This window comes from Vulpes lagopus, chromosome 3 (genome assembly GCF_018345385.1).
Source record: "Vulpes lagopus strain Blue_001 chromosome 3, ASM1834538v1, whole genome shotgun sequence".
Classification (NCBI taxonomy): Eukaryota; Metazoa; Chordata; class Mammalia; order Carnivora; family Canidae; genus Vulpes; species Vulpes lagopus.
This window is the reverse complement of record NC_054826.1, coordinates 149206708-149224385: the sequence shown is the minus strand read 5'-3', so window position 1 is coordinate 149224385 and position 17678 is coordinate 149206708. Positions and strand designations below refer to the sequence as shown.

Here is a 17678-nt window from a genome sequence, read left to right as displayed (position 1 = left end):
TTCTCCACCACTCCCTTGTTCTCATTCACATAAAATGCTGTGTCTCAATCGTTAAAGCAAACATACAAAGTTTCACTGCCCCATAAACCAAAGATCCAAAGCAGGGATTCACAAGCTTTTTGAAGTCCTAAGCCCCTTTGAGAATCTTGTGAAAGCCACAGACTCTCCTAATAGAAAAAAACAAAAAAGGGACGTGATAGCATGCACAGATACTGTGCTTCTAATTCCCCTGGGTCAGGCACCCCTGGAAGGTCATCCAAGGATTCTCTAGGTAATAATCTCTGGACAAACAAACAAACAAACAATAAAGAACAAGCCCAGAAGAAATCAAAGTAGAATGGACAAGAAGTTTCAGATGCATTGCCTCGACTTTCTGTGCCCAAATTTGCAATGAAACAAAGAAACATCTTAAAGCATGATTTATTTAGTTATTTAGGTATTTTTCTGAGAGGACTAGTGAGTTAGCTGACAATTAGAAGAGTGGATTTTAGCAAATGAGTACATTATAGGGTAAATCAAATACGGGTGAGGGTGAGGGCATAGTTAATGTTGAGATCTATTTGCAAGACTACTATAGAGGCTGCAGTTTTTTCTTGCCAAATGCTATCAGCCATAAAATGTCCAAGGCAGTGGGTCACACCCACTGCTTCATGCTCTGCTACTTGGCATTCCTCTAAGTTCTTCCTCAATTGTCATATCTCCACAGGCCATAACAAGGGACAACAGTCAGCAGCAATTCAATTTCGACCTCCATCTGCTGGCAATAACAACATAAGGGGGAAATTAATGTACACTCACACACTTGTCATTATAATAGCCCAAATTTGTTTTTATAGAATGACTTTCTTCCAAGGAAGTCAAAAAACAATTTGTATTCGAATTTTCAAATAGCAACTCACCTGGTAGGTAGATAGCTAAAATCCTCTCCATTTTTGAAGGCACAGAGATGCTAAAAATTTATCAAAGGCCACCTAGCACTTTCATGGTGAAGTACGGTTATCAGAAAAGCTCTCTGGAAACCATTTTGGTGTTTCTTAAAAATCTGATATCCAATATGCAAACCAGAGAGCAGGTTATATTAACAGTTAATCAATTATATAAACATACAGCAAAATATTTGTGTTCTACTAGCTAACATAGTATTTCTTCATCAATTTTTCTCCCTTAATTTGTTCTCCCTCCCTAAACCTAAAACCCATAATTTTTCATTTACCAGTTCTGTGATTTTGGACAAGTTACTTAATCTCCCTCTACCTCTTCTCCTTCCTCTATAAAATGTAAGTAATAATAGAAGCCAACTCGTAGATTTACTAGGAGGATTACATGAAAAAAGGAGATTCCTCAATATAAGCAGGGTATCCATATAAGCTGGAAACATAAATACCAAAATTTTATATATTTTTTAAAAGATTGATGAAAGATGAATGTGTTGAGCTGATACTGCTCAGTAGATGAAGGGCTGATCCTAACAATGAACAAAAAAATATTTTCATATGTACCACCCTAAAAGAGTTGCCATTCCTCAGAGCACAGTTAGAAAACTGGTTTAAAAATTCAAGGTGTAGAGGCACCTGGGTGGCTTAGTAGTTGAGTGTCTGCCTTTGGTTCAGGTCGTGATCCCAGGGTCCTGGGATGGAGTCCTGCATCAGGCTCCCCACAGGGAGCCTGCTTCTCCCTCTGCCTATGTCTCTCCCTCTCTTTCTGTGTCTCTCATGAATGAATGAATGAATGAATGAATGAATGAATGAATGAATGAATAAATAAATAAATAAATAAATAAATAAATAAATAAATAAAATCTTTTTAAAAATATTCAAGGTACAGTCAGTCTGTTGGCAAACTCTTTTGTGGACTAGCACTCATTTCCAATAATATGAAGGAAACAGTTATAGCCAGTGGTGTTGCTGGTACAAACTGGCCAACTTGCCAAGTATCCAAGGGATTAGAGGTGCCTTGCAGAACTGTTCAAAAGATTCCAAACTATGTGCCTTTTAACCGTACAAGATGTGAGTTCTACAAAGCTTATCTGAGGATGATGAACAGTATGATGAAGCGCAATACACTGAATATACCAGAAAGCCTACTGAACAAATCATACATTATATCATTAACTATTTATTGTGCATATTTGTCTATATTTCCAAGCTTTTGGTCATCTACAGTAAGCATTTATTAAATGTTTATTATTATTATTATTATTATTATTAATCTATTATCTAAGGGAAAAGATTTACAAAGTATTTCATAATCCACTATGTCATCATTTTTTATACAATTACATTTTGGCACCAACAGTAAGTAAGGGTAGAGGAATCACTAGCTGGAACTAATGATGCTCTTCTCTTCAGTTGTGGTCCTCTAACACTCTCTTGTTACCAGCTTACCAACATGCCTCAATTCTTTAAGAAAATACAGCAGTGAAATGAGCCTGTATATGTTTCTTGGTCCTTTCTTCCATAGAATCTATGTATTTTTTCTCTGCTTCCTGCTGTCAGGTTCTTTCTGATAAAGAGATATTAGTCCTTCTTTTTTAAGATTTTATTTATTTATTTGACAGAGAGAGAGAGCAGCACAAGCAAGGAGAGCAGAACGCAGACAGAGAGGGAGAGGCAGTCTCCCCACTGAGCAGAGAGCCTGACATGGGGCTTGATCATAGGACTCTGGGATCATAACTTGAGTTGAAGGCAGAAGCTTAATAGACTGAGCCAACCAGGTGGCCCAAGAGATATTAGTCTTAAAGCTGATTTGATTCATGAAAATATTGTATTCAGAAACCAAAAATAATTAAACAAAGAACAATACCTTCATATACACATAATACAACAGCAATTTGTTTCTGATCACTTGTGCTGTGCTTTCTGGAGAAGATTTAATAACAGATTTCTGATAAGCAATTCCATAAAAGAAATTATGAGCAAATTATATATGGAGAAATTTTGAAAAACCTTTGTTTATGCTCATCACCAATAAAGATTAGAGAATTTCCCAAACAGGAGATATTCATGTGTTATATAATTTAAATACTATATAGCATGATGTCATGTCAAATGGACCTGTTTCATCAGGTACCTCACACTGATCTTAATTTTCTAGCTTAGGGTACTCAGTGTGATGTAGTCTGGCCAAATGGAGAAATTCAAGAAATGTCTGTTGTTAAAACACTGATGAACCTCAATGTGAAGAGGTGTGATCAAGTGTAAGGAGCCAAGTGTCACAAGAACATCAACAGACATAGAGCAAAGGCTTCCTATAGGATTTCTTAAAGGAAAGCCAAGTTTGAATAAACTAAAATACTTCATTAAACTGCCATTTGTTACACATATCTGAATTTCTGTCTCCTGTAAGAAACTGAAGATTTGAGACTGGAGAGAGAACAGATATGTATAATCATTGAAATCATGTACTTCCTATGAATATGAGACTTTGGAGGAATCAGAGGGCATGGACGTCAAAGAATGGACAAAATGAAGGCATTAGGACTAAAGATGTTTAAAATAGATTAGTAACTGGTTGAATATCACCAAAAAATGTTATAAATGGATTCAATCAGGAAGGGGCATTCTAATAACTGTCCACAGATACTATTCTTAGCCCTAAATAGTTTATAATTTTATTAACAACTTGATTAAAGAAATAGAAGGTAGGATTTTTAAATTTAAAATAACATGAAACCAACAGGGAGAGAGAATATTTTTGAAGACAGGAGTTCAATATGGAGAAAAGATGGGCTGAAGTTTTTATCACAAAAAAGAAGAGTTGGGATGCCTGTGTGGCTTAGCAGTTAAGCCTCTGCCTTCGGCTCAGTACATGATCCTGGAGTCCCAGGATGGAGTCCTACATCAGGTCCCTGCATGGAGCCTGCTTCTCCCTCTGCCTATGTTTCTGCCTCTCTCTCTCTCTCTCTTTCTCTCATGAATAAATAAATAAAATCTTTTTTAAAAAATAAAATTAAAATTTAAAAAATTTTAATAAGAAAAGTAGAAAAATTTGCAGTATGAGATTTCCAGCTTGAAAGGGAAGGCAAATCCACTTACCAAAGAGTGGATACAGATTAAGGAGACTATAAAGGATTATTAAATTCGCCCCCCCCAAAGGTAAGTGCTCAAATATTCCCTCTACAACCTGAAGGTATGGAGGAGTTGATTATGAAGCCACTGATGTACAAGGATAGATCAAGAAAGCCATTTAAATGAGAGAAGCCAGGAAGGAAGAAACAAGGAAAATAAACACCTTGACCTCACTTTTCTTCCTCCATCTAATAGTCTCCCAGCAGTGTTCCCCATCTACCAAACTCAACTGAAAATCAGAGAACAAGTAACTCATTGACGTTGGGATACTTAAGATAGAACCTAGAAATCTATACTTATTCAAAATATGGTTAGTAATTTGAATACATCCCAAGAACTGCTAATGTCCAGTGAAAATGACTTCAAAACCAGACAACTTTTTATGTGAAGGGATATTAAACATTTTAGGCTTTCTGGGGTATACAGTCTCTATACAACTACTCAACTTTGTCTTTGTAGTATTAAAGCAGCTTAAACAAATGGGTTTGGCTAGACGTGGCCCTTGGCAGGCTAGATTTGGCCAACACACTGTAGTTTGCTGATTCCTGATCTACTCTGTTAGCGCCAAATAATCTATGGGGTATTATTAAGGCCCTTGCTTTAAAAAAAGAGCATTCCTGAATAACCCTCTGATGTTTGAATGTTTAAACATATACTTCTTCTAAAACTTAAATTAAAACCTTTTAAAATATACTGATAACATGATCAATAGAACTTATAAGCCCTGATAAATCATTTTGCACCCTCAATCACATCAGCAGTAAAATTTTACAAAAGTCTCCAAAAAACAGCTCATATCTCATTAGAACTTTTATTTATATTTACTTTTCATTACATTTGTTTTATATTTCTATTTTTAAGTAATTTACAATGTACTTAAAAATCAGTATTGTAGTACATGTAAATATTTATGATTTAAAGAAATTATTCAGCTTATTAGAAAGCAATATTGGCAAAGTAAAGACCTTCAAAAATCCACTCTTCCATAAAAACATTGAGAACACGGGTAAATAATTGTCAAGTCATCGTTTTAAGGGCTCCTGAAATTAACCAAAGGATTGGTTATTCAAGAGAGTTTATTCAAATAGTTGAATTAGTTGAGTGAGAATATTAAACTTTGTGGCATTTTAAGTTGCCCTACTCCCATCCCATTTCTTCCATCACCACTTTGGAATGATAGTAACTGTGAAAAAGTAGTCTAGAAGACACAGGAATGAGTAGAATGGGTTTGGAATTCCCCTAAAAATCTATCCCCAGAGAATTGTCATTATCTGACCTATCTTGGAACTTCCTGGAAAAATCCCATTCTCATGTTTTGTCATTATTTCAACTGATTCAGAGCTCACTGGACAAGGAAGGCAGTATCTACAGGGCATTTACCAAAAAAGGTCAGAGGCAGTGGCTTAATATCATAGCTATTGAGGGTATTATTGCCAGTTGGAGTAATTAAATGGCACAAAAAATTAAAGGAAAAATAAGGATAATTAGATCTCCAAAGGCGTTTTTAAAAGATCTAACACATTTCTAGGGATCTAGAAGGCTAACTGCATGTGCAGAGTGGTGCATATACCACAAAAAGACTTGAAAAAGCTCTACTCTCTATCCATAGCTGACCATGAGACTCTGTGCATGCAAGAAGTAAAGACTAAGGCACAACTCTAAACTACTAAAGCATTGAAAGCCTACTCCAACCCTCACATTACGTCCTTCAGCAAAGAGTGAGAGATTTATTGGTTTAAGACCTTTAAGGAAATCTCTGTCCCATCATTGTCTGACCACTAAGATTATTAAGCAGAGATGAAACTTTAGTGGCTGCACGAAAAACAACAACAACAACAACAACAACCCTTAGAATACAGATATTATACAATTTTTCCAGGAAAGTAATTGAACACATAAACAGCAACAACAATATCAAAGTCAGGGGGGGGAGGAAGAAGAGATCTTTTCCTAGAGTTACTGTGCTATATTATTTAAAGTGTTCAAGCTTCAACAAAACAATTACAAGACACAAGAAGAAACAGAAAATTATCTAATACATAATAAATAGACAATAGAAACTGTTTCTGAGAGCCCAGATGTTGTACTTATAAGACAAAAATTTAAAATTAGATATCATACATATGTTAAAATAATAAAATAAAATTACACTTAAAAAAATTAAAGGGAAGTATAATGATGCCACACCAAATAGAAAATATGAATAAAGGATTAAAATTATAAAATGAAGCCAAATAAAAATACTAGAGATGAAAAAGATGATACATTCATTAAAGGAGAATAATATAAGAGCTGATAGAAGAAAAATAAGCAAACTTGAAGAAAGGTCAGTTAAAATTATCCAGTCTGTTGAATAGAGGGAAAAAAAATAAGGAAAAATGACCAGAGATTCAGAGACTGTGGGACACCAACAAATATATAAATATATGTGTAATGGGAGTCCCAGAAGATGAAAAATAGAGAAAGATGCAGAAAGAATATTTGAAAAATGGTTGAAGATTCCTAAATTTGATGAACAATATTAACTTACACAGCCAAGAATCTCAAAACACTCATAGGATAAACTAAAGAGATCCACACTTAGACACATCATAGTCAAACTGTCAAAATACAATACAAAATACAACTAAAAGAGATCCACACTTAGACACATCATAGTCAAACTGTCAAAATACAAAATACAAAATATGAGACTCTTGAGAAAAATAAGAGAAAGAGAAATAAATAAATCATCACATATAAAAAGTCTTTAATAAGAGGTACAACTGACATACCAGAAAACAAGAAGGGCAGAAGGCTATGGGCTAATGTACTCAGGGTGCTGAAAGAAAAAGACTATAAATCAAGAATTCTATATCCAGCAAAATGATAATTCAAAAAAGGGCAATTCTAGAGTTAAAAATACCAAATTTATAAATATTTAATTTACAAAATATATGAGTTTAATGGGAGGATGGAGAAGACAGAGAAAATATTTAATAAACTTGAGGAGAGATCAAAAGTTATCTAACCTATGGAAAAGAATAAATATTTAAAAATAAATCAAAAGAGCTCTACTGGCTTATGAAATAATATCAAAAGATCCATTTGTGTAATTGGGAGTCTCAAAAGAAAAAAGAAAGAATAGAACAAAACATATTTTGAAGAAATAACGGCTGATATTTTCCCCCCAAATATGGTGAAAGACATAAATTTAAAGATTTAAGGATCTTCACAATTTCCAAGCTAGGAAAACATATGAAGAGAGTCATACCTAGGTATATCAAGATAAAACTGCATAAAACCAAAGAAAAAAAGAAAAATTTCAAAAGAAATAAAGGAAAAAGGAGTTATTACATAAAGAGAGAAAAATAAATCATTACATAGTTTACTTTTCAGAAACTGTGGATCCCAGAAGACAGTGGGGAAAAAAATATTAAGGTGATGAACAAAATGTCAAATAAAAACTGTCAAACAATAATTCTATATCCAGTAACAATGTCCTTCTAGAATTTGGGGAACATACATTTTCAGACACAAACAGTATAAGAGAATTTGTTGCTAATAGACATAAATTAGAAGACTTGCCAAAAGAAGTTCTGAGGCTGAAGAAAAATTATACCAATTGGAAATTCAGATCCTTAGGAAGAATGAAGAGTACTGAAATGGGAAATATAAATTAAAGATAAATGACTATTCTCTTTTCCTTTAAGTGTCTTTTTTTTTCCTTTAAATGTCTTTAAGTTTCATATGACTATTTAAAGTAAAAATTAGGGATCCCTGGGTGGCTCAGGAGTTTAGCGCCTGCCTTTGGCCCAGGGCACGATCCTGGAGCTCCTGAATCGAGTTCTGTGTTGGGCTCCCAGCATGGAGCCTGCTTCTTCCTCTGCCTGTGTCTCTGCCTCTTTCTTTCTATGTCTATCATGAATAAATAAATAAAATCTTTAAAAAATTTTTAAAAATTAAAAAAAAATTAAGTAAAAATTATAGGGGCACCTGATTGGCTTAAGTGTCTAACTCTTGGTTTCAGCAGGTCATGATTTCGTGGGTCATGAGATCAAGCCCTGCATTGGGCTCTGCACTTAGAGGGGGGTCTGCTTGAAGAGTCTTTACCTCTGCCCCACCTTCCACTTGCACACACTCCCTCCCTCTCTCTTTTTCTAAAATAAATAAGTAAAACTTGAAAAAAATAAAATGAGGAAAAATTATAATACTGTCTCATAGGGTTTGTAATGAGGATGGAAAAAAACATATCCATGACAGCATAAATTGAGGGACATTATATGGATTTACATAGTTGCAAGATTCTGCATTTTTTTGTGAAATGACACAATGTTAACTCTAAATTCACTATGAGAAGTTAGAGATGTATGTTCTAATCCCTAGAGCAACTACTAAAAAAAAATGCAGAGAGGTATATTTTTAAAAAACAAAATAAGGTAGAATTGGAAAATATTCAAAAGCCCAAAAGAGGATGGAAATGTAGAAACAGAAAAACAAAACACAAGAGGAGATAAATAGAAAACACATTATAAAATGTGTATATATTATCTTCAAGAAATTCACTTTAAATATAAAAAGACAGATAGATAGAAAGTAAATAAATGGAAAAGATACACCATATAAACAGTAAGCATAAGAAGACTGGAACAGTTAAATTAACATTAGATAAGATACTGCTAAAGTACTTAGGAAGAAAGGGAAATCTATAATTTTTAAAAGATGAGTTTATGAATAGTCAAAGGGATGACAAATGATTATATATGTGATAAAACAAGTAGAGGTAGAGTAAAATATGATTTTCAAATATACAGCAAGTTTAAATATTTCAATCTTACTTTATATTTGTTATTTTTCATAATAAAGTGATAGAAAATATTTTAGAACTCCAAACTATTAGGCTATGGGAAATTTCTCACATAAAGGTTTGAAGAACCAGTAAGAAGTAGAATCTTAATATAATTATGAAACTACTGGAAAAAGAAATTATATTCAGCGTAATTCCACAACTAAAGCCCACTATGAAATGAGAAACCAGTAGTTTGGTTCTGGAAGAAATGTTTCCAAACTTCTAATGGGTCAGGACTAAGAACTGATTCTATTCAGAGTCCCCTTCATTTTTCTCACTAACTTCTTCCTCACTGAGCCACAAATCCAGGGTGTGCCTTCTGTGCCAACATCACAAACTTCCTTATGCAAATGTCCATTTTTAGTTTTTGGTGTTTTGTTTTTTTCTTTTTTAGAGAAAAACAGTATGAGTGGGGAGAGCGGCAGATGGGGGAGAGAGAGAATCTCAAGCAGGCTCCACATTCAATAGGGAGCCCAATGTGGGGCTCTATCTCACATCCCTGAGATCATGCCCTGGCTATCCTCAAACTGACAGACAAAATAGAAATCTTTTTGTTCAAAATTAAGTAAACATAAAATGTCAACAGGTAAGCCATGAAAAAGAAATATGCAGTACAGAAGTGTAAATTCTTCCCATGATTAGATTTAGACCATCACAGAAAATGAAAATTGTTTTAATTTTTTTTTGCTTTTATTGTCACTATAAGAGCATATTGCTCTGAGTATTGTCATCTTAACATGCTTTTGCAACTGGAACAAAATAAATTTAAATAGTTTTTGAGTGGATGGATGAATGCATGAGCGAAATTCTCTTATTTAATACGGTATGAGAATGAACATTAGAAATTAAATAACCATTTGAATCTAGAAGTCATTAATTGATACTGCAGAAAATAAAATAAATAACTCAAAGGGCATTCTTAAAAACTGCAAAATAAAGAAAAAATGAACAGAAATTTTAAATTAAAGAGAGGATATAATGGATTAGAGTTTCTAGAGTTTATAAGAGACATTAGAGTTAAAACAAAAAGTGGCATTAAAGGTAGGTCAGTGAGAGGGGATTTATGCTTAGAAATATCCTAGTAAGATATTTAAATTTAGTAGGTGCATCCTCAGCATTTATATTACATTATATTAAATATATTTATATATTTTATATTGCTTTCTTTCACTTTATTAGAAGTTAAGCTCCAGGAATGCTGGAATTTTTAAATTTTTTATTTACTGCTATATCCCCCCACCACCCAAAATCCTGTCTGGTGGATAGGATAAATATACAATATATAATATTTATTTATGGAATGAATTATCTAATTTTTAATTAATTAAAAAAAATCCAACCTAGGATTGAGACATAATGGTGGTAGTGTGTGGATCAGGAGGGAGACAAGTGTATATTCAACAAAGCAATTAAAACCAAGCTGGTCTCAGGTTCTTCTTTGCAACAACACTATCATTTGTTTTTAAAAAGCATTATAGCGTAGAAAACATTTTATGATCTTAAGATTGCACTAATAAGCCACCTTTTATATACAAAGGTAACAGAAACAAATCTCAAGATTTTGCAATGTCTAAGAAATTATAGCTCATAAAAATTGTTTAAAGGAGTCCTTTTGATAACGTAAACATTTTCTCAAAACGAGAGCTCAGGAAAGAAAACAAGGCAGTTAAAAAAAAAATAAAACCTTACTGGTAATTTAAAAATCAACCAAAGTCATAGAATTATGTGAATCAGAGGATAACCACCATGGAGAAAAAGAGGTGAGGCTAAGAAATCAAAATTGTATTGAAACTCACTAGGTGAAATATTAAATGTGACACTAGCGTTGAATAAGGAATATAAGACATATATATATTTATAGATAGATGGAGTGTGTGTTATTGCTTTTAGTTACAGAATACTCAAAACTTTTGTAAGTGGAGAAAGAGTAGCAAGGAAGCAGAAGGGAGAAAACAGCAGTTTTCTGAAGCCCATTAGCAGCTCTCTTGCTACCCATAAGAAAGGTATCTGGCAACCTGGAAAGGTTCTATTGGGTCCCATTTTCTCTATACTATTCCAAACCTACCAATGCCTTTTGTTTTTTACCTAATGTCTAATTAGGCATTTCTTCTTTTTGCCCAGATGCCTCAAATTGGTGTGTAGCTAGATATTGATTATGAATTGCCCTGTAACTTATCTTGGGTTTCCTGGAAAGCCACATCTGAAACAATGAGCTATGTGTAGGTAGTTTATTTATGAGGTAATCTCAGAGAGTAGGAATGAGAGATGAGGGAGAAAAAAATAAAAACAGGAAAAAAAGTAATATAAGGATGCAATGCTTGCTCCCGCCCACTTCCCCACCCCCTCTCCCCCCCCAGCCTATGAAGGACAGATGGAGCTCAGTTCTGAACAGAACTTCCAGAGGAGCATAGAAAATAACTCATAGTAGCATTACAGAGGATAGACCAGAATTATCTATATATCAGCCCTGTTTGCTATTGCTCAGGAGTTGCCCTTGGGGGCATTAATTAACTCCTTGACATCTCTTGGTTTCACAGGCTGGTTGCTCCTATGAGCTTCTGTAAAATGAGAGAAGCTGAGGCAGAAAGTGGAAGACATGGAGATGCCAGGTCTTCATTTGAGCAAGTTATTGTCAGCCTGGGGTGGGTGGAAGGCTCAAGGAACTGTCCATCACAACCATGGTTGCAATCAGAGGTAAGACCAAGGAGATGTTATTCAGGATGTAGAAGAACCTGCTATTCCTTTGATAGATCATCCAAGATCTACAAGCTCTGCAGCCCATGATTAATTCTCTTCCACCCTTCTACCTAGCCCAAGTGACTAGGGCCTCCTTTGGAAATAGTGATTTATGTTTCTGCTTATGTAAAAGGACAGTTTACACAAAGCAGAGCAATTACTGATGAGGGCAGTAAGGGTATTAAGGATCAATAAATTCGTGGGTGTGTGTGATTTGCATCCTTTGTACACCACAGGCAAAATTTTTTTTAAAAGATACTCGTTCTTTTTAAGAATATATAGGAATTCATATGCTAAAGTTCAAAACAATCCCATTATTAAAGAAAATAGAAATTATAGGAAGAAACCTTATTACAATACAAGAGAAGTAGGAATTTTCATGTAGTTTAAAGTGTCACTTCTGTTTTATGCTGCAACTTGCATCTTCTTGAGTTCACTGACTCAATGTATGCTGGCATATTGCTTTGCCAATCATTTGCCTATGTGCCCACAGCCCCTCTTCCCACCCTTCTGTGCTTTACTATGTATTAAAGAAGCCTAAAAGTCCATAAGCTACATTTCTCAGCCTTCTTGCCATCTGTCTTCCTGATGAGCTCTACTAATAGAAGACACTAGTAGGAGATAAAGCAGCAGGAAAGGCAAGTTTCTTCCTGGTTCCAACACTGGCAGTTGTTGGCAATTGCCATCAGTAGGTACAGTAACAGCAGGGTTGGGTTCATTCTAGATTCAAGCAGACTGGGCACAGGTAGCCTCTTTTCCTTGTTTTCAGCCTTGGTCCAGATAGCACTCCTTTGACAACACTCCTTTGGCCAAGTGCAACAGCTTCTCCAACAGACAGCAGGAGGGACAGGCTCATTGACTCCAGCTTTCAATCTCTCAGGCTCATCCCTTTTATATCTTTGTTCCTCTAACCTGCTTTCCTTCTCCTGCTTGCTATTTATTCCAGCCCTTCCAATACTCATCAACAGTTCTTTATATGAAATTCTGTTGGATGTATTTATAGTGAATTTTTGTTCTCCCAAATGGATACTCATTATACATATATCTTTGACTAGTTCATAGCTTGAATAGTTTTTTTTTTTTTTTGCCCTAGAACACTAGATATTATCCCAGAATATTTTGTCATTTTGTTTAATGGAAGAGAAAACCTGGGATTAGCATGACTTACTACACTGCATATATTGTTTATTTTGTTTGCATTTTTGCAGCGTGTAGTCTAAGATCTCCCCTAGCCACTCCCCTTGTGTTCCTGCTCTCCTTTCACTGGTGTCAGACCTGCTTCTCAGTCTGAAGACTCTCACGGCCTTCTCCAGCATTGCCCTCTACTTCATCTTTATAGACACACAGGAAATAGCCCTTATAATTCTCTTGCACTTGTAATTCTAGTTGCCGTTGCTTATCTAAGGACCTTACCCCATGTAGTAGGAAATGAAGTTTATATAGATAACTCCAGTGGCTGATTGGAAACTGAATTCAACAGAAACACACGGGGGCCAGGGAGATCAATAAGAAGACTTTTCTTAAAAATGTGTTCTAAATAGTCATTTACTAAATTTAGAAATTGTTCGTAAGGCTTTTATTTTCAGAATTTAAAAAGCAAATTTATTTTAAAAAATAGGGATATGGACATAACTAGTGCATGTTCAGAATAGAGCAATCAGGATAATGAAGTGATGAAAGCACATTATGAGCAAGTGAATAGAATGAAGAAAATACTGAGAAGGACCTTAGTAGTTAAAGAGCTGGTATACAAAATGGGGACTTGGCTTCATTGTACTAGGGTCAATAAATATTAAGCCACAAAGAGACAAATTTCAACTTGCTTAAAAGATAAGCTTTTACAATATATGTACAAAGCAAAGAGCTCTTTGGTGGGATATTCAAATGAGGACTTGACCACCTGGTAAGGATGGGAGAACTTGGTGGATAGCTGGAGTCTAAAACTTTTGAGATTGCTCTAATGCTGAGTTAGTTGAATCTATAACAACTTCAATAGAAGAGAATAATGCACTCTTCAGTCTCCTACTTTTTTTCTTTTCTTAAAATCATTCTAACATGCATGGTGCTGTCAACAGGACATGCCTGCAAGAAAGCACACTCGATGAATACGCCTGTTTACTGTGTCTCTGTGAGGGTATAAATCCACACCTCAGTGGAGAAGAACATATGGAGCCCAAAGAAAGGAAGAAAATATATTTGTTTAAAAACAACTAATTAAAACTGGTGATTGGACCAGAAATATCTCCCACCTTTATACTAAAACATTTCAAATTAGTTTCTAATTGATATAAAGTAGAAAACTTAAAAACAGTCTTATTTCTCTAGGAGTTGCTTTTGTTGTTGTTGCTATGAAAATGATGAGTTAGAAGAAAGTCGTACAGAACATATTGGCATAAGTTTTATTAACGCATCTTTAAAGTTCAGTACACATGTCTTGTGCCTGATTTATAGGTCTCCTTTTATATTTCTCAAAACTGCTTGAAGCAAAAGGTAAATACGAATTAATCCATATTCAGGTTCCTTTAAAGAAGACATCAATGTAGCCTAATAAGTCAATGAGTTCATATTTATTAAAAGCCCAGTGTGTGGTGACATTGTGGATAAGCATTTGATAGCCTATCTCCGATGATGGGTCACCTTCTATAGTTAACCTAACCTAGAAAATTCAGTTATATTTAACTTCTTTCTCTCCTTTTCAACATAATTAATCTGACTCTAACATGTTAATTCTATTTCCTAAATAGATTCCCGAACTCATCTGCTCTCCAGCCCCACATCTACTTTCCCAATTCAATGTTTATTACTTCCTTTCTGCATTATTAAAGTAGCTTTCTGTCTGGATATCCTGTCCTTCAACTATTACATTGCCAGTCAACTATCCACATTATTACCAAAATTATCTAATTATCTCACTATTGCATTTGAAAGCTTTCAATGGCTTCCCAGTGTCTCACAATGAAAGTAAATTTTCACAAAGCCCACTTGCAAAATGAGGGTTTGGACTAAATAATTTCTCAGTCCCTCCATCTCTGATATGCTATGAATTTATGCTTTTCAGTAAATGCTGACTAAATGATGAGCAATTCCTAGACAACACTGTACTTAAATAAACATGTCTATAGCCATGTGGTAATTTTCCCAAATTACTGAACTGCTTTTGATATCTGTGCCTGTTATCTATTTATGCATATACTACGTATACAAAGAAAAAATAGCAGGTGAATTTAAAAGAATGTTCAACATCACTGAAATTATATTAGAAATGAATTGCTTTTAATAATTACCTCTGATTTTAAAATCTTCATGCTTCATTTTACAAACTTAGAATACTGATAGTAAAAATTACCAATAATACCACCATTCAGAGATAATCAATGCTGATTTTTCAGATTATTTTTTCCATCTCCTTTTTCTTAATGTACAAATAAATTCTTTAAAAATAAAAATTCTATGGCATATAATGTGGGTTGCTTATGTAGTATGACTATTATCCTATGTCATTAAACATTTTTTTTTGAAAATGTGCTTTTAGGATATGTACAGGGATCCCTGGGTGGCGCAACGGTTTGGCGCCTGCCTTTGGCCCAGGGCGCGATCCTGGAGACCCGGGATCGAATCCCACATCAGGCTCCCGGTGCATGGAGCCTGCTTCTTCCTCAGCCTGTGTCTCTGCCTCTCTCTCTCTCTCTCTCTGTGACTATCATAAAAAAAAAAAATTAAAAAAAAAATTAGGATATGTACAATTTATTTAGCCATTATCTTATTGCTGTTCATTTTAAATATTAATTAACTTTTAACTATAGCCCGAATTCTCTCCTGTAGTGATAAATTCTTCCAAAAGTATACTAATCATATAAGGAAATGTTTATCTCACCAACACCTTGCCACCACTGTACATTATTATCTTTTTAAGAGATTTTTTAAGATATTATTTTTGTCATTTTGAAAGTAGGTTTAATTTTCATTACTTGGGTAATTGGACATTTTTTCTTATGGATATTTGTCATTTGTTTTGCTTCTATTATAAATTGTCTATTCATGTACTTGGCCCATTTTTCCATAAGGGTATGAAATATTTGCCAGCAGGTTTCAACACACATGGGGAAAAAGATATATTCATGGAATGTGCCTTTGAACCTGCATTCAAAAGAACTCAGACAGAGGTTAGTGGTGAATAAAGCAATTGCTTTTGCTTAATGACACAGGTGGGGAAAGAGTTTGTAGAACATGTTTTTCTTGAAAATAAGATATCTGTGGCTCACAATGTACGTGTACATACAAATCAGCTTCAAAAGTGCTTTCATAGAGGAGCTGCTGGAAACGTAGTATAAATATCTGCCTTTTGTATCACAACATTTCTTTAGAAGGGCATATATAATAGTTCTTTCAGACCTAAATTTAGGAGCTGATAAGTAAAATATCAGAGAAGCTAGAAACTTCAGAGTCATCCTTGACATGTCCCCTATCTAATTGCTAACCAATTCCTGTTCATTTTTCCTGAGTGTCAATCCAATAGAGCCTGCTGAATCTATCCCCTTTGCCACTGTTTTACTTAACTCAAGCCTTGTCATATCTTGCCAGGATGGTTGCAGCACCTTCTAAGTGTCTAAAGTCTGTCTAAAATTGCTCTCAATTAGTATCTAGTCTTGGAGTTCTATCAACGTTAAATCAATAGTTAAGTACCAGTTTTTTCTTCTTTTTTCTATACATCAGGAAAAAATGTATATGATTTTTAAAAAGCAGAAAGAAAATTGCATTATCCTATCCTATGCAACCCTCAGAGATAAAAACTAAAATTTCTGACTTCCAGGGAAGATGGCAGAGTAAGAAGATGCTAAGCTCACCTCCTCCCAGACACAACAAGATAGCATCTACACCAGTGTAAATAACCCAAAAAATGACTGAAGACTTGAAGAACAGATTCTTCACAGCTAAATATAGAGAAGTGGCCACTTTGAAGAGTGTAGGAAGGGCAGAAATACAGTCAAGAACTAAATAGACTTGCATGACTATCCATGAGAGGGAGGGATATCTCAGGCCTGAAGAGATGAAAAAACAGACTCTTGTACCAAGCACCCTAGGCCAGAGAACCCACATGGAAAATACAAATCCTCATAACATTTGGCTTTGAAAACCAAAGAGGCCACCTCTGGGAGAGTCAAGAGGGCAATGGGAAAATGAGTTCCTGCCCTTGAAGAAAGAAAATAACAAATAGCCCTGTGGAGACATAGCATAGAAGCAGCAGTTTAAAAATGCCTGGGATATGTGGGAAGGAGATTTATTTACTAATCTGAAAGCCTGTGCTAAAGGGGCTGGGATATTTAGGAGACTTCTTCAGGAAAAAGGGCCTGGCAAGTACCATTTCCCTCCTCTGCCCTCCAGCTAAGACACATGAATACCTACAGGAACCAGCACCGGTGCCAACACACCACCTAACTTGCTAACGATGTGCCAAACTCTCACATTCTCCTAAGGACAAAGCCCTTCTGGCCAGGTCTTGGCTGTGATCCTCTCTCACAGAAGACCTGTTCAAATCTTGCTGGCTTTGAGAGCCCCACCCCCACATCTTCCTGTGCACCTATTCCCTCCAGCCCTGTGACAGTTTTCTAAAGTAGCTCTAGATGCCTTCTCACAACAGATCTGCATTAACCTTCTAACACCATGCACCCCACCCCTGTGTCCTCTGCAGACTCTGTCACCTTGGACAGAGCTCATCCAAGGTGGCACCACAAGCCTAGCAGTGTGCAAGCATACCCAACAGGGGCCAGCACCACTCCAAAGTGACTCTTGTCTGTGGGAGACAGGAAGATAACCACACACACACCACTCCAACTGCAGCTCCAACATTTGGTCTGACATAGGTCCCAGCTACCAACAAGAACGTCTCAGGGGACAGTGCAGGAAAAGTGCCCTGCAGTTTGGTACTACTGTATCTCTGGCAAATGCCTAGTCTGACTTAATCCAAGCCCAAAGTGGCTTCAGACTGGCCCATTAGCCACACAGGGACCATAAGAGAGAAAGAAATCCATTGCAGATGACTGGACAAA

General features: G+C 35.4%; 1 long non-coding RNA gene across 2 annotated transcripts in view; it reads right to left on the bottom strand.

Annotated features, from left to right (window-relative positions):
- Nucleotides 1-444: 444 nt before the first annotated feature.
- The window catches only part of LOC121488117, a 224086-nt gene continuing 206852 nt past the window's right edge, over nt 445-17678 (bottom strand). For both annotated transcript variants that reach the window (XR_005986983.1, XR_005986982.1), the window contains one exon: nt 445-757. This is a non-coding gene — a long non-coding RNA (uncharacterized LOC121488117). The remainder of the gene's footprint in view (nt 758-17678) is intronic.